The sequence below is a fragment of the Pleurodeles waltl genome, chromosome 1_2, assembly GCF_031143425.1.
Source record: "Pleurodeles waltl isolate 20211129_DDA chromosome 1_2, aPleWal1.hap1.20221129, whole genome shotgun sequence".
Taxonomy (NCBI): domain Eukaryota; kingdom Metazoa; phylum Chordata; class Amphibia; order Caudata; family Salamandridae; genus Pleurodeles; species Pleurodeles waltl.
The window spans coordinates 644,720,434-644,742,646 of NC_090437.1; positions in this window are offsets into that span (position 1 = coordinate 644,720,434).

Consider the following 22,213-nt stretch of genomic DNA (forward strand, 5'->3'; position numbering starts at 1 on the left):
AAATGACATGTTGAGTGCATGCATTGGCGACACCGTTGGCGGAGAGGACAGACACAGAAGCCCCCTGCACTACGCCGCGCACTCGGTGTACACTACTCAATTATTGTGACTTGGCCTACAAGCCTATGGATGACAACTGCACACATAGGTGACCCAGGGCCATGGATAGCTGTACTTAGCACCCTACAGAGGTGGGGGGCGGGGGCACAGGGGCATGCCTTACGGAGGGGACCAGCCTACAGAAGTCGCCCTGGCCTAGAGATACCCACAGCCCTCCTCCCCCACCCAGACACCTCCACTGTGCGCTAACATAGCAGAATGTGCTGGTACTCACCCCCTTGTGTCTGCTGTGATGTCCTCACGCGCCCATCCAAAGCGGGGTAGGCCACCGCCAGGATCCGGGATATCAGGGGGGTCAATTGACGGGAGCCACCCCTCCTACGTTGGGAGGCCATCCCCAGCAGAGCCTCCGCGGTCTTCCTGCTCCCGCGGCGGATGTCCTCCCACCTCTTGCGGCAATGGGTGCCCCGTCTGTTGTGGACCCCCAGGGTCCGGACGTCCTTGGCGATGGCACGCCAAATGTCGATCTTCTGATGGGCGCTGACCTATGTGACATGGACAGGGTGGGAAAAAAAAATACATAATTTTCTGCATGGTCGATGTGAGTGGCCCCCCCTCCCCAACCTTGCCATATGGCACATGCTCTCATAGGTCGTGCGATGCATGCCTCATTCGCTCCCCTCCCCACCATCTTTCATCCACCCCACTCAACACAGGCATTGCCCACAAAGCATGGTCCCAGTGTACTTACCTGTTGGTCTGGAGGACCATAGAGTAGCGCATACTGGGGTAGGACCCCATCCACAAGTTTCTCCAATTCCTCAGATGTGAAGGCAGGGGCCCTTTCCCCAGTCGCAGCAGCCATTGTATCTTCCAGACCGAGGTCACAGCAGCACTTGCAGTATAGGTCCTCTCCTGTGGATGATCAGGTCTCGAGTGATTAAGCAGATAGAAGATGGCGGTCACGCCCGCGGCGGTGCGTACCGCGGCGGTGCGTACCGCGACCGCCGGTGCACATCGTCATTGGCTCCTGAGACCCATAGGGTTCAATGTTAACCAATGCTGCTTTGCGCCGCTGTCTTCGACCGCCTACCGCCACGGTGTGCCACGCCAGCGCATTGACCTCACATCCCATTGTCACACTTCACAGGTCAGGCAGCCACCATTTCAAGGGCCCACATGGCTTAATTTGTACTGCGTCGCCTAGGCCTTGCATTGCCACTCATACAAGCCATTCAATGCAAAGCGATTCGTGCTCTGTGCAAGCTGTGGTTACGTACCTGTGGGTTGCTTGACTCTGTGCTCCATGTTGTCCTTCCTAGGCACCGTCCGCTGGGACTTGCGAGGAGATGGAGGAATGTTCCCGTGTACAGACCCCTGGTGGACCTGTCGACAATGGAAGAAAGACATGTCATACTGACATACAGACTTGACCGAGCCACTATACAGGAACTGTGTGCCCAGCTGGAGCCAGACCTGATGTTCCCCATTCGCCAACCCACAGGGATTCCCCCTCTGGTGCAGGTTCTGTCAGTACTCCATTTTTTGGCAAGTGGATCATTCCAAACAACAGTGGCCATATCATCAGGGATGTCTCAGCCTATGTTTTCTAAGGTTTTGTCCAGAATGTTGTCTGCCCTGATGAAATACATGCGGAGATACATTGTTTTCCCTGAGGTGGGCGAATTGGCTACAGTGAAGGGTGATTTCTATGCCCTTGGCCATATCCCCAACATCATTGGTGCCATTGATGGGACCCATGTGGCTTTGGTTCCCCCCAGTGAAAGTGAGCAGGTGTACAGGAACAGAAAAAGTTATCATTCGAGGAATGTCCAGGTGGTCTGTTTGGCTGACCAGTACATCTCCCATGTAAATGCAAAGTTCCCTGGGTCAGTGCATGATGCGTACATCATGCGAAATAGCAGCATCCCTTACGTGATGGAACAGCTACAGAGACACCGTGTGTGGCTAATTGGTGACTCTGGTTACCCCAACCTGTCGTGGCTACTGACCCCAGTGAGGAATCCCAGGACAAGGGCAGAGGAACGGTATAATGAGGCCCATGGGCGTACTAGGTGGGTGATATAGCGGACCTTCGGCCTCCTGAAGGCCAGGTTTAGGTGCCTGCATATGACAGGTGGATCCCTAATGTACTCACCAAAGAAGGTGTGCCATATCATCGTGGCCTGCTGTATGCTTCACAACCTGGCTTTGCGACGCCAGGTGCCTTTCCTGCAGGAGGATGGTCCAGATGGTGGTGTTGTAGCAGCTGTGGAGCCTGTGGAGAGTGAAGAGGAGGAAGACGACGGGGACGACACAGACAACAGGGACACAGTGATACAACAGTATTTTCAGTAGCACACAGGTACGAATCAACCCAGCCATTTTACATTTACTTAAAGTCTCCTGCCTCTCTACTGTCTGTGTTTCCCCCCAGTTCCTGTTAACTGAGTTGTGACTTTCCCTTCCGTTTTCAGAGCTGTGGGCCCCACTGCGTGACCTCTGCTTTGTTTGCCCATGGACTACAGCTGTGTGACAGTGGTATGTTGTCATCACAATGTAACTGAACATTTTGGCACCGTTATGTCTAACACATTTGTTCAAAATACAAGCAGACTCCAGATTATTTAAGTGCAATAAGTGATTTTATTGAAGTGATAAATTTAGGGACATGATTGTAAAACGGTGATGGGTGATGGTGGAGTAATGTCCATGGCAGAGTCCAGTTTTCAGTCTCACAGGTGCATTGTCCATATGCCTGTGGAAGGATGGAGCAGGGGCAGTTTAAGTTTGGACAGGGTGACAATGTGGGACAGTGGGATGACATCAGGGGGTATCGTTTGCTGGCGGGGGTCTTGGCATCCTACTCTGTCTTCTTGTGAGATCTCAGGTACCGCTTGCGGGGTGGTTCTTCTTCTGCAGGAGGTGGGGTTCTGGTGGCCTGTCGTTGTGTGGGGGCCTCCTGTCCACTAGCGGAGGTGGTAGGCTGTTCCTGGTCAGGCTAGTGACAGGGGCCCTTTGTGGTGCCACATGGTCCCGCAATGTGGTGACTATCTGGTTAAGGGCCACGACGATGGTCCCCATTGCGGAACTAATGTTTCTCAGTTCCTCTCTGAACCCCATGTACTGTTCCTCCTTCAGTACCTGGATCTCCTGGAACCTGGCCAGTACCGTCGCCATCGTCTCCTGGGAGCGGTGGTATGCTCCCATGATGGAGGAGAGGGCCTCTTGGAGAGTCGGTTCCCTGGGCCTGTCCCCCCCCTGTCGCACAGCAGCCCTCCCAGTTCCCCTGTTTCCCTGGGCCTCTGTGCCCTGGACCGTGTGCCCACTACCACTGCCCCCAGGTCCCTGTTGTTGTTGGGGTGGTGGGTCAACCTGGGTGCCCTGTAGTGGTGGACACACCGCTGATTGACGTGTCCTGGAGACAGAGGCATGGGCCCGCTGGGTGGGAGCTGTGCTGGTGTTCCCAGAGGGGGTTAGGTCTGCTGTAGCCTGTGGCTGTCTGTGGGGAACCGACTGTCCCGAGATCCCCGATGGGCCGGGCTGGTCATCTGGGTCCAGGGAGACAGAGCTGCTGTCATCACTGGGGGCCTCTTCTGGGGGTGGGATGGACATCTCTGGACCCTCCTGGGCGGTGTGGTGCGGTGTGGTGGCGTTCGGGTCCTGCAGGGGTATAAGAGTATGGTTATTGCTTCTGTGTGTGCCATTTCGTGTATTGGGTGGGTGGCCGTGTACCCCAGTGCTGGCATTCCCTTGTGGGGGCTTTTGTGATGGTGGCTTGTGGGGGAGATGGGTATGTGCAGTGAGTCCATTCCTCTGCCTACTCCTGCGAGGCCATCAGGATGCAGGATGTGCAAGACTTCCTCCTCCCATGCTGTGAATTCTGGGGGAGTAGGTGGAGGTCCGCCGCCAGTCCGCTGTACCGCGATGTTGTGCCTTGATACCATGGAACGCACCTTCCCCTATAGGTCGTTCCACCACTTCCTGATGTCGTCCCGATTGCGTGGATGCTGTCCCACAGCGTTGACCCTGTCCACTATTCTGCTCCATAGCTCCATCTTCCTGGCAATGGTGGTGTGCTGCACCTGTGCCCCGAAGAGCTGGGGCTCTACACGAACTATTTCCTCCACCATGACCCTGAGTTGTGCGTCAGAAAACCTGGGGTGTCTTTGGGGTGCCATGGGGTGGTGTGGATGAGGTGAGGGGTGGTGTATGTGTTGTAGAGTGTGGTGAGTGTGGTGGTGTATGGTGTTTTGTGCGTGGAAATTGTGTGGGTGATGTTGTGATTTGCCTCTGTGTGATGGTCTACTCTATGCTGTGCTGTCTCTCTCTGTCCTTCAGTCGCAATTGTGGTCGTAAGGGTTTATGGGTGCCATGGGTGTAGTGTGAGTGGTATGTGTGAGGGTGTGCGGGGTGATGTGTTGGGGTGTGTGCTGTGAGGTGCGTGGATGGTGTATGGGTGATGGTGTTGTGTGGCTCAGACTCAGTGGGTGCTCCTAGCTTGTCTCTCTCTCTCACTTGCCAAAATCTTTGGGTCGTAAAGGGTTGTGGGTAGTGTGGGTGTGTGTTTTATATTGGTGTGGGTATGTGGGAGTGGTGTGTGTATGTGTCTCAGGTGTGTGTATTTTGAATTGTCCAATGTGGTAGTGTTTTGTAAAGGTGTGTGTATTTTGACCGCGGCGGTGTGTACCGCCAATGGAATACCGCGGTTGAAAGACCGCTGCGGGGATTTGTGGGTCAGAATGGCATGGGCGTATTTCTGTTGGCGTGACGGTGGAGGTTTGGTCATCGCCAGTTTTGCGCTGGCCGTTGCTGTGGCGGACTTTTGTTGATGTCGGGTTTTTGGCGGTTTGCCAGTTGTGGGTCAGAATGACCGTGGCGGTTTACCGCGACCGGCGGTGTTATGGCGGTCTTCTGACCGGTGGTAAGCGCCTTTTACCGCCGAGGTCAGAATGACCACCTATGTGCACATGATACTAGTTGGCATAAATTTAGGAAAGTAGCACTGTGAAGTACGTCAAGTGACCTATCTACTCCACACTGCCTTACTGGGAAAGGGCAATGTTGCACAGTATTTTGGCCAAAGTGCACTTTCCTGTCCATTCACCTTGCACAGACACGCCATGGGCAGCCTAGCACAAATATAGACACCCTTGCACTATGGTGCAAGGGTGCCTGTGTTAAATGCAGATTACTCTTTATGAAGGAAAAGACACATTCCTACACATATATAGCCCATAGAGGCATAGTCAACTATGTATGTGTGCCACAGAATGCAGCATACTTAGGAAGTAGTAGTGAGTTCAGGGACTACAGTTACTCATCCTTCTTAGAACTCAGCTGGGGGCAACATGTTTTTGATGCATTCCCAGGATTCCCTTGTTTGTTATAGATGACATATGTCACCAACCATGACAGTTTAATGTAAACACCCACACAAAACAGATGGGACATCTCCTTTGCACATAGTGAAGTAACACAACATTGTGCACAGAAAGGCATTAGTCATACATGCTTTGACATAGGAAACCACCCAAATAGGTTTTGTGTGCATTGATGTATCAGAGTTATGGATTTGTATTACACATGTACCATAATGCAAGTTTGAGGCACACCCATCGCACAGATGGCCTTAGCTCTGTAAACAGACACATATATGGCTAGTCTGTCATTTATTTCTACATTTTGAGTTGGTGTACTCTGTAGTTCAGATTTACTTACCAACAAATAGACCATCCCCATATCGCCCATTCTGAAAGCGTTCATTTATGATGCTGTGCCTGAAGATGTATGCATCATGTGTGCTTCCCGAGTGTTCTGCCAGCACAGTGGTGAACCTCCCCAGATGAGCCACAATGGCCTGGATGTTGATCGACTGTGTGTTTCCTATTACAAAACAGGTGTGCTTTTTCTGTTGGGGGGAACCAATTGCACATTTGTGCAGTCTATAAGCCCCAAGACATGTGAAGCCCTGCAATGGCATAGAAGCCTTGCTTGGTCTCCAGCTGTTGTTGTTGTGTCTTGGGGAAGAGGAGTTACTGTGGTGTGAGGGGAATAATGGCATCCAAGACAGTAGGCAAGAAGAAAAAATGCCTGAAATATTCCTGCCACTCTTGCTGTTGGCACCTGGAATGGCACAGCTATCAGTTTAACATATGGAAGAACATTGGTGGGCCTTAGAGTTGGCGGCAGCAGACTTGGCCCAATCTTCTGCAGCAGTTCCATAATTAACTCCCTCCTGAGCCTATAGAATTTGATCACCTCATCCTCCCTGAGATTGATGACGGAGGTTAGCTGGTGGAACAAATGCTCCATCCTCCTTTGCCGCCTATGTGGTGGTGGTCTCCTCGCTACTCCTACTTGTGGAATAACGGCCTCCGTGGTGTAGTTGAGGTTGCCAAAGGTTTTTGTATGTTTAGGTATATGCAGCACAGCAACTGCATCATTTCCTATGTCTGGGTTACTGATGCACATAAAATGTTTGCTCATTTGGGCTTTGCATGCTGCATCCATATGATGTGTTACATATTGCCAAAGTCAAAGTTCTCCATGACTTTTTGCAGAGGAACGCCTACCTTGCATATATTTATTTCTGCATGGTGCAGCTGTTTGAGGTGCAGCTTTGAGACAAACCTAAGACCTAAGAAGTAGTGGTTGCACAGCAAATCTGTGAAAAATGTTGGAGCAATGGTGTTGCAAGCCTCTCAAACATATGCCCCTGTGTTTGGGAAAGGACCATAGATTAATTAGTATGCAATTCAATGGTGTATGGAGGAGGACTGGAGTCAGAAGCTATGGTAGGCGGAAAAGCCATGCCAGCAGGATAGGAGAAAGAAGATGCTGTGTGCGTATAATGATCACTTAAACTACCTGCGTAGAGTAAAAGAAGCTCACTTTTGGCATAAACCAGCTGGTGAGAGCGGGATTTGGCAGCATGGGTGGTGCTGGGTGAGAATGGTGCGCTCATAGGCGAGCTTGCCTTAGGCATTGCTTAACTGTTCCTTGGAATGCCCAGCAGCATGCCCAACCACTGTTTTAATGGCTTCCTGTCCTGAAACAGTGGGCATGGCTGAAGCATGTTACTGGCAACCATAATGAAAGCCTGCGACAAAGGAGGGCCAAGTGAAAACAAACAGAACCCTTCAACTTTTTTTCTTGTCTGTGGACAAAGGCTGAGGGTGCAGGGGAGGAATCTTTAGAAAAACTACTCCTGCCGGTCACTCTGCAATGTAAATGTCAATATGCTGCAGTCAGCAAAACATGCTGCAGATAATTCAATACTTGACTAGATCATGATAAAAGGGTCTTTCCAGGAGATATGCATAACTGATTATTCAAATCAGGTCATCCACTGAGCAGGGTGTGAATCTTGTGGTCTGTTGTTCTCTATTTCAAAAGCTGTGCAAGCCCCTCCAGAACCATGTCCTCCACATACCTGTTGTCAAATTCTTGTTCAGGGTCTTTGCTGCCTCTTGCTCCACCTGTATAAGTGGTGCAATGGCTAAGGCAGTAGGGGGATTCATGGGAGCAGGCCTTTTATGCCATTATTTCTTGGAGTCCAAAGACACTTGGAAGACGGGACCCAGTACCATTACCATACTCTTCCTGCTATTCCCAGGCCTCTCTGTGATCTATCAAAAAGGATATTGCTGGGCAGCAAAAAATGCAATCTTGAGTATGCCAAAAAAATAGCAATCTATATGTTAAATGTTTTTACATGTATACTTATCATGGCCATATTAAGAGGGACCAGTAACTGCTATATCAAAAGCAAACAGGGAAGAGGCATTTGATTTAGTATCAGGTGGGCAGTTTGCTCACACACATGCAGATAAAGTACATCAGAAAATCATAGAGTAAAATAATTGCTTTTGTTTGGCTTTTAGGTGTTCTAAAAAGAAGCATTTTGATGGCTTAATAGATATTCCTATGGCTTATCAGGGGTTAATGTTCTTAAGAATCAACTGACATATATGATATGTGACAAATTGCTCAGCCATTTGCTAACCGCTTTTGTTTAATTCATACAAAGCTGCCATTTTAACAAATAGCTATTAATACATGATATGGGAAACTTTGCGATAAAAACAACCATGTCATTAGATATGGAGACTGTATATTACTATCTTAGAAAATACCGAAGGTATATTTTAACTTTGGTAGTTGTGTAATGAGGTTTAAGAGCAGCTATTGACTTTGTTAATTATGAAAAACACATACATGAACTTTATATACTATAAACTGCTATAAAGTGCTTTTTGTTTTTTATTAATGTTTATTGAGTTAGCATTTGGTGATATCAATTCGCCCAACGGTAACTTACTGCTAACTGGAACAAATGAAAATGAAAATTCGAAGAACTTTATTTCACGTAAGGTGAACTGTCACATGCATAAGGCAATGCGAGTTTATTATTGATGATATGTGTCACCTGCTACAGTTCAAAGATGGAATCTGATTTTTTTTATAGTAGGCTAGACCTATTTTATACATAAAAGTATGAACTTTTGTATCTTTTATTTCAACCCTGAAGAATTTCCAAATGTTCAGTGGACAAAACGCATTGGGAAACTTTATTTGGTGGAAAGTGATTGGAGAGAATTATTTTAATTGACTCAAAGGTATATGACTGAAGCAGAACCTATTAACCAGAATTATACTACAATAAAGGACTCAATTGGCTGTCGACTATTTTATAAGTGTGCGGCTCTAACTGATTGTGATGGGGACAGGGAAATTAGGAAAGCGATTAATGAGTTGGTGAGGGGGAAGAGGCTACAAGCCAACTAGGTGATAGCAGAGGAGTCCGGACACAAAAACTTGGCAGGCCTATACAACTCTGGTTGAAGAAAGACCTTTCAGGAATTTCTTCAAACCTATGATATCCCACTGGGACAGCTCCTGCCCTATGAGACGATTAAATGGTTGATATGCACAATATGACAGGTAAATACTTCAGAACGACCCACACATAGAGTGCTGGTAACATTAAAAACACTGAGAAATAGAAAGAAATCATTGACATTGCTGTGTAGTTTACTGACTGACTCCATGAAATGCAATTTGGAAAATCTTCATGTCAAATGATGACTTTGGTAGAAAACTGACAGCTGGAGATTGAGCACTGATATTAAGGTCCCAAGTAATGACAGAATCAAATTCTGCAACTTAAGTATTTACACAGGGCTAACCTTATTTTCAAGAAAGTGCACATGATGCTTTCAATTTTCTCAACAGCATGTTCCTAGCAGCAACCCAGAAGTAGGCTTTTTCCACGTGGTCTGGTTCTGCCTGACCTTTGCCGAATATTGTGGACATATATAGAATGAAATAGACAGGGTAGGAGGAAGATCTGATGTGAAGAAACTGGCGGTGTGCCTAGATTCTTGGCCATGGTCCCTGCTAAGTAGGACATTGCCATGAACCGGAAATCATCAACTGCCCAAGTATCCAAAAAAATGATCCTGACATTCATTGAAAACTTAGTGATGAGTGCTCATTCTGAGGTGGGTAACCTCACAAGGTGATAATGATTGACACCAAGAGGCAATTACTCTGTACTTTGAAAACACCCAAAGAATTTCTGAGATATGGATTAACCTCTATCCACAAGCTTCAATGATTTAAGAAACAAATCATAACCACTAGAAACAATCCACAGCATAGATACTGTAGCAGTTAATTGGTAACAGAGGCACTAAACCAGGGCGTTAGAACTTTGGAGAAATAGAGAGGGAATAAAAGAACCGATAAGAAGATCACTGACCTAAAGCTACCTTTGACCTGCCCAGAAGCTGAGAGCACTGAAAATTTAGACAAACATTGCATAGCTGCAAAGAAGACCCACACCACTTTTGGACTGGCCTATTGGACATCTTGTCACTCTGGCACTACTAGATGGGCTGTTTTTCTTTCTTTGGTCACGTGGCCCGTGACAGAATTAAACAAAGTGGCCAACACACTGCCCCCTTTCAAATTGGATTCTCTGGCAATGCCAGAGTAACAGACTGACAGATAGGCCAGGTCAAGACATAACCCACCTCAGACCTACTGAAGTTATTTTGTTTTACAGAATTCAGTTGAAATGTTTCTTGTGCAGGATTCCGAGCAGTTCTAATTCATAGCGATGTGAATGATAACGTGTGAGAGGCTTGTTGGGTAACTGAGAAGAACCAGTGCTGTGTGTACGTCTCCTCCTTTTGTACGGAGTACATGGGATTGTGGTATTTGCTATAAGACAACTAAAAAATGGTTTAAAGAAGTGTAAATTCTTGCCTTTAAAACACGAAGGGTTTTTCCTAGTTTTTCCTTGCCTTTAGTACTGGATATAATGATAAAGTTGTTTGGAATTAATTTTGCAATACTCCAATATCCTCAGCAAACGTCTCAGCACTAGAACAACGTTGCATCCCACAAAGTCTCCCGTGGACTTTGTTTTTCACTACAATGTTGATTCTACTAGTCCTCAACTTTGTATTCATCCGGCTCAAAAAGGCCTGCAGTATGCTGCGGTCATTAAGACAGCAAGCCAGCCCTTTAATTCTGACCCACCACAGATTTTGTAAGAAAGAACAAACTAAAACTTAAAAGCAATCAAAATAGAAAAAGTGTTTTATGAATCCTTGTGAACTATTTTTGTTACAATGAGACTAAGTGTTGATGTCTGCCAGACACCCCAAGATAGGTCTCCTGTGACTAATTCTTTTATAGCTAGTCAGTAAATTAATCCTGCAGCATTTGGCCTTTCCCCTTTCTCTTACAAGCCTATAGGCTGCAACTCACATAAAAGCCTACTCACTGTCGGATTTGGCAGTCTTTGTGTTCGAGTTTTCAGTAATTAATCCTAAATGCATTTGGCGATATTTCATTTGGGTTGCGCTTTGCTTTTCAGAAAATGGCCTCAGTTATTTATGTGTGCACGTATTTCATGGAGTTGGTCTCAAGACAGGTGACCGAAATCAGTCTATAGTTCTGTTTTACTGCTAAAGACGACTTTCTGCATGTCCCACGCACTTCAGAGTAGATGAAGAAAATAAGAAACCTTGCTGCGCCCTGGTCTTCATGGGAGCTGCACGTGCTGACCGTGGGATATGGGAGGACTCCCGTAGCTGCTTGCTGCCCTCACGCCGCCCCTATTGAGCACTGGTACCCCACTATATTTGTTGCTCACTAGTACTTGGTGAGGGATACACTGGAGGACTACAAACTGGGACGAGTGCCCTATTACTGTTGCCACCGTTGAGCGTGTCCGGCCATGCAGCCGTGCAGTGGTGGTGCTGATCGCTGCTTGAAGAAAATCCGGCATTGGCGGTTAATCTGGCACTGATGCATGCATGTTCATTCTTTCCCCTCACCACTCCCACATTTGATTTACTTGTGGAGGGTTCGCAATACATGACCCACAGCTGTATTGCAGTGCAGCATCTACACGCCATAGATTTGAACTGTGGCACTCGGATTCACAGGCAGTGGGGTCTGGACAAAAGATATAGCCACTGGTTTGTGAGTTAGCTGCTTGTTTTTTGGGTACTGAGGAGATGTTGTTGGCCACCTGCAATGCACCAGGTCTTCATCCACCTTTTACATGCTCCCAAATGTTGTCTGGCTGACCTGCAATCCATGACACAGTTACCTTTGAGGTCTTGCTGGGATCAATGCTCCCCATGCAGACTTTGGGCCTACCTTCTGTTGGTCATTACCTGGGTTGCCTGCTCCTATGCCCTACCACTGTGAATTGTCTCGATCACTTTGCCTCCTATTATGAGCTTATGGGTGCATTGTACTTATTGAAATAAAACCTGAGTTTCAACACAGTGCACTTTGGACTCACATCTACTATTGCCCAATCAGCCTGTAAAACTGCTGCGATCCAGACAGCCGCTACATTTAGTTTGCATTTGAGGAGGTGAAGCGTCACTGCGATACAGCTTGCTTTCTGGGGATGGTCATGCTACACTGCACACCGAGTGCACTTGGGCGCCAAACATCACTACCTCCTCCTTGGTTGTGTTGTTTTTCTACGATGAACTAATCTATTTTGGGGCAAGCAAGTATTGATGGTCCCTCTCCTCACTGCTTAATGGTGGATAGGGATCTTGCAGGATCTTACCTCAATATTGCACTGTTGGATTGATATTTGAGCTGCCTGTGCTGCTGTGAGTGCCAACCATCGCAAGCGGGCCCACCCTCGCTGTATACCAATCTTGTATGCTAGGAATCCTGTCTGGAACTTTACATGGGTCACCTAAGCTCATGCTCCACAGGTGCACCTTCACGCCAATCAGTTGCAGCTGTAGAATTGTCTGACTCAACGGAGCCTTCAGCCTGCTGTGACTGTCCCACTACCCATGAAGATAAACTGGACATAGCATTAGCAGCTATTGAAAAATCCAGAGTCTCACTTGAAAGTAAAATTAACACTGTCACTGCAAACCTTACTCCTTTACATGCTGATGATCGGATAACAGATAGGGTTTGTGACACAGAACATTCACTTGCTACGCTGCAGCCACAGACTTGTAAGACGGAGACACAAGTACGCCAAGTTACTGACAAGTTACTGACCAGATACATGTACTAGAAGAGAGGGCAAAGGACACTGAGGGCCACTCTAGACAGAACAATGCCCAAGTTGAGGGCTTCCCTGATAACAATGAGGGTCCGGATGTTGTAATCTACCACGTACCAGCCCGGAGGCTTCCACTGGGAATCAATCCCAGACCACTAGTCTTTTGTGTGTTAAATTACCATAATCAAGACCTTATCCTCAAAGAGGCTTGCAAATGTACCAACTTTGCTGTGGACAATGTCCGTATAACACTTTTTCCAGATCATACATTGGCTGTGCACTGCCAGAGAGGCTCGTTCTTATCAGTCAAATGCAGGCTCTGTGAGCCTGATGAGGAATACTTTCTCCTGTACCCAGCAAGACTTTGGATTCTTATGGATGGGAAGTTATGTCTTCACGGATCCCAAAGAGGCATGCAACTGGATCGAGACATCAAGACATCTGGGCTGGCATCCTGCCACTCCTTGCAACCTGATGATGGTGCTATATTGAAACTTTAAGTGATTTTTATTGTTTTTTTTCATAAGGAGAGGCTTAAATCTATAGACTGACTTTTCTTGTCAGGTTCTCAGTAAGAGATATTACTCTGGATTCCTAATATGATACATCTACATGTCTGCATCCTATAAAAAATGTCATGGTTCTTGCTGGTCTATAACACTAATTCTGATTGGCTTACTTTGTGCTGATCAATGACCTTACATCCAGTAACAAACTATCATATGTCATTGTTACACTTTAAATGAGTCTTGAGCATAGGAATATCATGGTATCATAATATCATAGACAAAATATTGAGGGGAAACATATTGAAAGGGAAGTGCATATAACGAAAGTATAGATTCACTATTTTTAACTACGCCTCTACATACCATGAAGGAGATATGTGTGTGTGTATATATTGTTAAAGTACATTATTTGGAGTTAGGCATAGAATATCTATACATACCTTTAAAACTTTTGTCACTAGATATTCTGTCTGCAATTTTAAGGTCCCATGATATTCCCTACTTGGGGCCTCATTTACAAGGCCTTTGCACCAATGTTGCATCATTGTTATTTTGCAACGGTGGCGCAAGCAGTGCTCTAAATTGCTCCACATTTACAAACTGAAGCATTGGACCAAATGCGTCAGTTTATAAAGCCCTGCGTCATTTGATACCTGTGCCAAGTATAATGTATGCAGGGTAGGAGTTCCCAGGCAAAAAGCCATGCAGAACTGATGCAGTGAAAGTTACAACATTTAAATGTGTCATTCTGCAACTTCACTGCATCAGAATGTTTCCATCTGCTCAGAGAAATGGGAGCCTCCTTGCATTGCTGGAGTAGTATCAATTTTTCCGATGCTACTCCATCAATGCATGAGTTCAGCTCCAACAGTTGTTTCAGAGTTTCTGATGCATCTGTGAAAACGTGCACCCTGGAGCTCTCTATTGTAAATACAGCGCACCCATTGCATCGCTAGGGGATCTTAGGAAAGTGCAAGAAATCTGACACATTAGTATCTATGCCTATGCATCAGATTCTTGTAAGAGGCCCTTGGTTTTTATGAGGCACACTCTTGACATGTAGCAGAGAATGTCAAGGAAGAAGGAGAATGGTGGCTGCCAGGTGTTAATTTTCAGCTGTTAAGGTTGGAACAGCTGACAGAAATTATATTGGAAAAAAATAATTATTGTATAACTATGTGATTTTAAGCCCAGAGCCATTCAGATGCTCCAAAAAGGGTGTTTGGTTGAACTTCCCATTTAATTGTTTGTGCATGTTGCAAAACAGAGTTCCAAGATTTAAGTGAATTGTAAAGCTTATGAAAAGGAGGCAACTTCAGTGGATATAATGAAAGTAATCATCATATCTAATTGATTCACAAACTCCCTTACATTTAAAAACAAACATATTTCACTTGAATTAAAAACATTGTTTAGCAGTTCAACATAACTTGGACACATTTCCCGGACAGCCATTTGAATCGACATGTCTTTCCTGATTATTTCCTCAAAATGTGTTGGCTAACAAAGCACATCAAACGGTTGCACTTGGACGCCAATTACATGCTAGAGCGTTAACCATTACAAATTAATGATTTAGATATGATATGTGAATAAGGAGAAAAGACCATTATCTACTTCTATTAGATATTTGAGTTATGTCTTATATCCTGCTTTGATTTACGAAACTGCGGATGATCTACGCACAGGGCTAGTAATCTGAGATGAGAAAAACAGGAATCTGGAAAAGCAAGCAGTGTAAACTGAGATTTGTGTTACAGAGCAACTGTGGCTTTACTCGATTACCTGCCATTACCCTTTATTTATTTTACTTTAATCCAGCAGGCAACTCTGTCTTTCTGGAGGCATTACAGTTTTTCTAGTGAAATAATGAAAACGGTTCACTTTTGTAAATTAGTCGGAATTTTTCAAAAGTTAAAACGATGAACAATCTCAAGAGACGAGTTTTTCTAGGACTCATAAATGAGAGCAGATATATACCAAGCAACGACAAAGCCAATGGGTCTGACATTGGCTGCCATTCGTCTTTGTTAATGGGGATTCTGTGATGAATTTTGTACAACTTTATTGTCGAGAGAGTTTCCGGGCCCTTACTAATATATTGAAAAAAAACATTGACTAAAAGCTAAATATAATTTTTGGGGCTCAGAAAGAACACATTCCCATAGCAGGCCCCAGCAAAGAAGAAAACTAGTTTGTATGTGGATGTGCTCCTTGTGAAACGGCAGAATTGCATGACTCACAGTGAAGCTAGCTAATGACTGAAGTGGGTGAATGAAAAATGTGATTGATACTAAAATAGACCAACATAGGGAGAGGGCGGGATGAAAGCCCCTCTGAGTATAATAAATATAAAACACTGAAATTCAGCAGTTATAGTTTATGACCTCACATTTTTATGATAAAAAAGGACATCATTTTGATGTCTCAAAGGTTATTATTGCTGAAATCACTGGGGATATCATCCTGTTATTCTGACAGTGCCCCATAGAGTCAGTGAATTTCAAGTAATTTCATTCGGTACATCTGTGGCCTACCACTGGTGGGTGGCCAACCCCAAAGACCCTCAAACCACAGTTCATTTAATATATATATGTTAGACCTGACAGCCTTAGGGTAGTCGTCCCCCAACTTTTTGCCTGCCTCCCTCCACTTTCCTGACACTGCTTTTGCTGGTTTGAGGAGTCTGTGCACTTTACCACTGCTAACCAGTGCTAATGTGCATATGATTTCTCCCTTAAATATGGTAACATTGGTTCATCCCCAATTGCCATGCTTGATTTACTTATAAGTCCTTAATATAGTGCACTACATGTGCCCCGGGCCTGTAAATTAAATACGACTAGTGGGCCTGCAGCACTGATTGTGCCACCCACACAAGTAGCTCCTTAACCATGTCTGTGGCCTGCCATTGCAAGGCCTGTGTGTGCAGTTTCACTGCCACTTTGACTTGACATCTAAAAGTACTTGCCAACTCCCTTTTTTCTTCATATAAGTCACTCCTAAGGTAGTCCCTAGGTAACCCATAAGGCAGGGTGCTATGTAGGTAAAAGGTATGACATGTACATATGTTTTTTTTTTATCTGTCCTGGTAGCGAAAAAGTCATAAATCTGTTTTCCACTACTGTGAGGTCTGCTCCTTTCACAGAATAGCATTAGGCGTGCCCTCATATATTTTTTGAGTGGTAGATTCTGGTCTGAAAGGGGTAACCAGGTCATGTTTAGTATGGTCAGAATGGTAATAAAAAATCCTGCTTGTTGTTGAAGTTGGATTTTATATTACTATTTTAGAAATGCCACTTTTAGAAAATGAGCATTTCTGTACACTTAAAACCATCTGTGCCTTACAGCCTGTCTCAAATTAACCCCTGGTCTGTGCTAGTTGTGCATTTCACCCAGACAACCACAAACACAGGACACTCAGTCACATCTGCATTCATCTGATTACTGAATGGGTCTCCCTGGGCTAGAAGGGTGGAGGGCCTGATACTTACATTTCACAGTGTCCTGCCCTCACACAAAGGGCTAATAAACCGCCACCGGGACTCTAGCAGGCAGGACTGGGCTGAAAGCGGAACTTGTGCACTTCAACATCACTCTTTCAAGTCACTTCAAAGACATTTTGGGTATATAAACTGGGTCTCTGACCCCACCAACTGAGACACTTCTGGACCTGCACCTGAACTCTGTTAGAAGACCTGCCTGGCTGCCCAAAGGACTCTCTGGGCTGCTTTACTATGAAGGAATGCTGCCCTGCTGTTGCCCTGCTGTCCTGCTGGCCTCTGACTGCACTGGAAGGACTCTGACTTCCCCCCCAAAATGCTCTCTAAGGGCTCTGATTGGGCTTGCCTTCTGTTCTGAAGTTTCAAGGACAGCAAAGATTTCAACTACTAGCTTTTTTCTAGTATCCGACTCCAGCGACTCCGGAACGATGTCCCAGCCTGCTCCTCTTCCATGGACCTCGCTGCATGCAACGACCGAGGCCTGCAACACAAGTCCGATGTTGCTGCGACTCCGCTGACATCAATCAGGGTCATTGCGACACTGCGAAGTTGACACACCATATCCTGACGGACTGAAACCAGCGACCCTGCCGGGTCACAAGGAATCGACACATCACGGACGCTGTTGCATCATCTCTCCCCACATCTGGACGGAACCGACACCTCACCTCCATCTGGTCGGCAGCGCGGAACTGATGCCTCTTTCCTCGGAAGGGACTGACACTGCACCAACTCCAGCGACGCCTCTTTCCGACTCCATGCAATGCCCTTGTTCTTCGTTTCTTGTATATATATATATATATGTGTGTCTTTTTTTGCACTGCACTTCGTGACGAGCAACTCAATAAAATATAAAAGGAAAAACTTGTAAAGCCTTAGGTGCGGTGTATCGGGCTTCCAGCTTGGTGAGCTTGGCTTGTTTAGGGGTGGATGATAAGTGGATATATATATATATATATATGTATATATATATATATATATATTCTACACATACACAGAAATATGTATATATTATATACACATATATATATATATATATATATATATATATATATATAAACAATTGGGGGGGTACTGCAGTACCATGTCCAAGCATCACACCCCATACAAGAGCTCCATGGAGAAGAGTGCGAGTGCATGGTACCACAGCACCATGGGTCAAAGCTTGAGCAGTGGCTCTCACTGGAGTACCATGGTACCTCACCGGAGTGGTGCCCAGCAACCTGTGGGAGTACTGAGGCACAATGGCACAATTTCTTTTTATAAAAAGGTAGCCCCTCGGGGAGTTCTCTGGGCCCCCCCACAAGTACCAGGAGATCAAGGTATTCCTACCTTTTCTCTTACAATATTTTTTCTAACAAGTTTAGGACAAAGGGACCAATTCAACAAATCCTGTCATGATGGCTATAACATTTTTCTCATGCTTGTGGCCAGCTAATCTGGTTGTTTGGCACTGCGGTACCTTTACCAATCCAGGTTCTGTGGCATCAAAAGGGGAGATGTGGTAAAAAGCTTCTTCAGCTGCCAATCAGAAATCCCACTTTTTGAAGTTTTTGGTATTGTGGGACCAATTGTCCAGATATATCTATTTTTTAACCACTTCATGACCACCTTAAGCACCTTCTTAGGCACTGCACCTAAGCCTATGGATAGATGCATGGCCTGAAAAAAGTTGGATGCTAATGTCTTAGCTGCCATCTACAGCTGAGAAAGAGGACAAGAATCCAAGCGGATCCTGAATTAGTACTCAGAATACTGAAGTGACTTGTGGAGTTGAAAGTAGGATGAATTGAGCCAATCCATCATGATAGAGTAAACATGCATAAATCTCTCATCCATACTATTGTCTTTTTGTAAAAAAGTTAGGCCAGGTTCTAAGGACAAGAAGAAGAATACTTTAATCTTTCAATGAATCAGCAATTACAAATTTAGCTTCTTCCCAAGTTGTATTTATAAAATAGAGACAACCTCACATTCATGAAGTAGAAAATCTGTTATTGGGAAAAACAGGTTATGCAGGTCTGACACTGGAATTGACATTTATACTAGGAGTGTGCAAGGTTAGAAAGTTTGTTGACCCCAAACCTGCATCAGGTTGTGCAGGATAGTTTTCCCAACACATGAAATAAAGTGAAGTCAGGAAACTATGCCTGCCTTCATGAAGGAGAAATTTCCCAACTTTATTGGTGACATTTAAAAAAGCTGATGAACATCAAAGGCTAACTGAGTGCCTCAAACATACTCAGTCTTGATTCTATAAAATCTGTCTGTCTTCATTTCTCTAAGATGCAGGTCATGAACACTGACTACAGGATTATAGAAATTGTAACTTCGTTCCTATGTATATTTTTTTGACATTTTGGCTAATCAAAATGGGGTGGGATGCCAGTTGGAAACCTGGCAAGTTTATAGAATCAGTGGCATATATTTTGCCCTATGATGTTAAAACCTGGGATGAGCCAAATGAACAAACATATGGTCTTGGACTGTTCAATTCTGGCACAGTTGTGGTCTCAGTTGATGGAACATATCTCAGAAGTGATAAATGTGCTAATTACCTCTAGATGAAGTGTACAAACTATTATCTGAAATTAGCAGACTTGACCATGGTCCTCTTTAAGCAACTGAAGGCAATGGTTTAGAAGGAAGCACAGCCCCCATCTGTGATACGCTGGCTCCAGGTGGCACATAAGTGGGTAGTGGCTGAAGAAGGCACAATTGCATATGACACCAGGCAACAGGGTGGAGCTGGAGTTGCCATGCTTTGGGACACATATATGCTCTAATTGGCTGCCAAATTAGATAACCCCATTGACAACTGACCATTACTAGAGACTGAAAAGGGCCACTCCTGAGAGAGTTCATACCCAGCTGAGGGGGCAAGTCGCAGCTGCCTCCCTGCCCATAGATGGGTAGCCCCCTTGTCTGTCACTCACAACAGGCTTCATTCCTTCTTACCCCATCATTACACTGCCCCCCACCCCCATTGTGTGATTCTTGTAGACATTTTATCCTAATACACAACTGCCACCCCTACAATGGTTCTTTTTTGTTTTTGTTGTACGTATTATTGTTGCTTTGATGGCGTTATGCCTTTGTTGATGAGTATGGGCAACAAGTTGAGGTTGGAGGACTGTGCCTCCACACCCCTGGACAGCTGGCCCTATGTGTTCGTCTGCCCCTCAGACACACTGTTATGTACGTGCACCACAAGATCCATGAAAGTTGTAAGAACTAGAATGCTGTTATTTATCTATAAGCATATATGGTTCACTAAATGTGATATTTTAGATGGTAATAAAGACATATTAAACAAAAAAATTAGACACATGAACAAACTGAAGAAACGTTTTTGCATACGGCATGTCAACACGTAAAAGAATGGAAGAAGGGCAGAATATTTCCTCCTTTTCCCTTGTTTTTTTGCTACCCCCTCCACTTTTTTCCCTTATTCCATTCTCTTTTTCATCACAAAGACACAGACTGGGCCAGCTTAAGATGCTGGCTTTTTTAAGTAAGTTCACTTGTATATTGTATAGTTTGAGTTGCATTCACTAAAAAGCACACACTAGATACAGTGAATGTGTATATGTTGAATATGTACCATGTTTGCAGAAAATATAAATTAATATAAATTAATCTAACCTCAGTGTCTACTTTTTAATTTAGCAGAGTTACTAAGATTACATTACTTCTTGCTTTTGATTTCAGGAATTGAGTTCATATATATGAATACGATTATGGATTAGTAAAACAATCTTAATTTTACAGAAACAAATGTAAAATGTAACAATAACCCAATCCATTTTTTTTAATTACCTTCAAAATTGTCTAATACCATAGATTTTACAGACAGTTCAAAGTATCAAAAACTTCTGTCCCACCTCTCTGCTCCCCCTCAATGTCATGGTCCTCCAAAAAGCCATCAACTGCCAACACACAGAACACCTGGAGAACAACAGCCTATGGACATCTACCAGTTGAATTCTGAGCCAACCACAGCACCAAAACTGCCCTCATCACATCCACAGATGACATCAGAGCCCTACTTTACTGAGGGAAAACAGTGGCCCTCATCCTCTTCGGTCTTATGGCATCCTTCAACACTGTATCCTACCACACCCTCATTAAGAGACTTCACCACATCGAAATTCAAGAAGATGTCCTCAGGTGGATTGCCTCTTCCTCAACTGAAGAACTCAAAGAATCAACCTTCCTCCCTACACCCCTACCCACAAGAGCATCATCTGTGGAGTACCTCAAGGCTTATCCTTTAGCCCAATGATGTTCATGTTCATGATCCCCCTGGCCGACATCGTCAGAACTCACGAACTAAACATCATCTCCTACTTCAATGACACCCAGCTCATCCTCTCTCTCTCTCTCTCTCTGTCAGAAGAGCCCTCCACCACAAAGACCAACTTTCACAGGCATACGATGAACTTGCAGACTGGATGAAAAACAGCTGCCTGAAACTAAACACTGACAAAACAGAGGTACTGTTCTTCAAGAACAACACCTCCCTGTGTAATGACTCCTGGTGGCCCTCAGAACTAGGGCCCTCAACAACACCAACAGACCGGCCCCCAGCCTCGGCATCATTCTGGACTGCAAGCTCCCCATGAAAAACCAGATCAACACATTCTCCTCTGCCTGCTTCCTCACTCTTCACATTCTCCACAACATTTTCAGATGACTCCAGGTCACCACCAGATGTCTCATCACCCAAATCTTTGTCACCAGCCAGCTGGACTACATCAATGCACTCAACACAGGAGTCACCTTGCACCTCCTGAAGAGGGTACAGACAATACAAAACTCCACAGCCAGACTCATCCTCGAACTCCCCAAGCGGACCCACACCACCCCCACCTCAGGAAGCCCTACTGGCTGCCCATTCAGAAGAGATGTCACTTCAAGCTGCTAACCCACACCTACAACGCCCTGCACAACCAAGGACCGGCATATATCAACCACCGCCACCAACCCGCCAGACAACTGCACTTCTCCTCCCTTTACCTCGTTCATACCCCTCACATACATCGAAGCCACAGCAGAGGTCGCTCCTTCTCCTATCTCTCAGCCAGGGCCTGGAACAACCTACCCCTCACCTCTCGGATCCACCCGCACTGCTGGAAATCAGGAAAGGACTCAAGACCAGGTACCTATTCTTTGCCATAAGTGTGGTCTACCAGATGCTAGGTGGTGGCTACCAGACAGCAACATACCCACAGAGGGAGCCCCAACATGCAAACACACATATGGATATGCATACACACAAACACACAGGTACACACATACATGTACACTTTTTGACCGAAAATGTGATCATAAACATTACTGTGTCTAATGGAGCAGACCTACAATACATGGATAACCATTAAGCATTTTACAAGAAACAACATGTGGAATGGCAACAGGCTATATGCCTAATGCTGCCAGTAACATTATGTGATTGGCTGAGGGCATACAACGCTCTGTTAGAAATCTGAGAGATGGGATAGCACTATCAGCTCTCTGACACAGCATTGCATGCATGCACACAGCATAGTTGGTCCACCTCATGTGCTGTA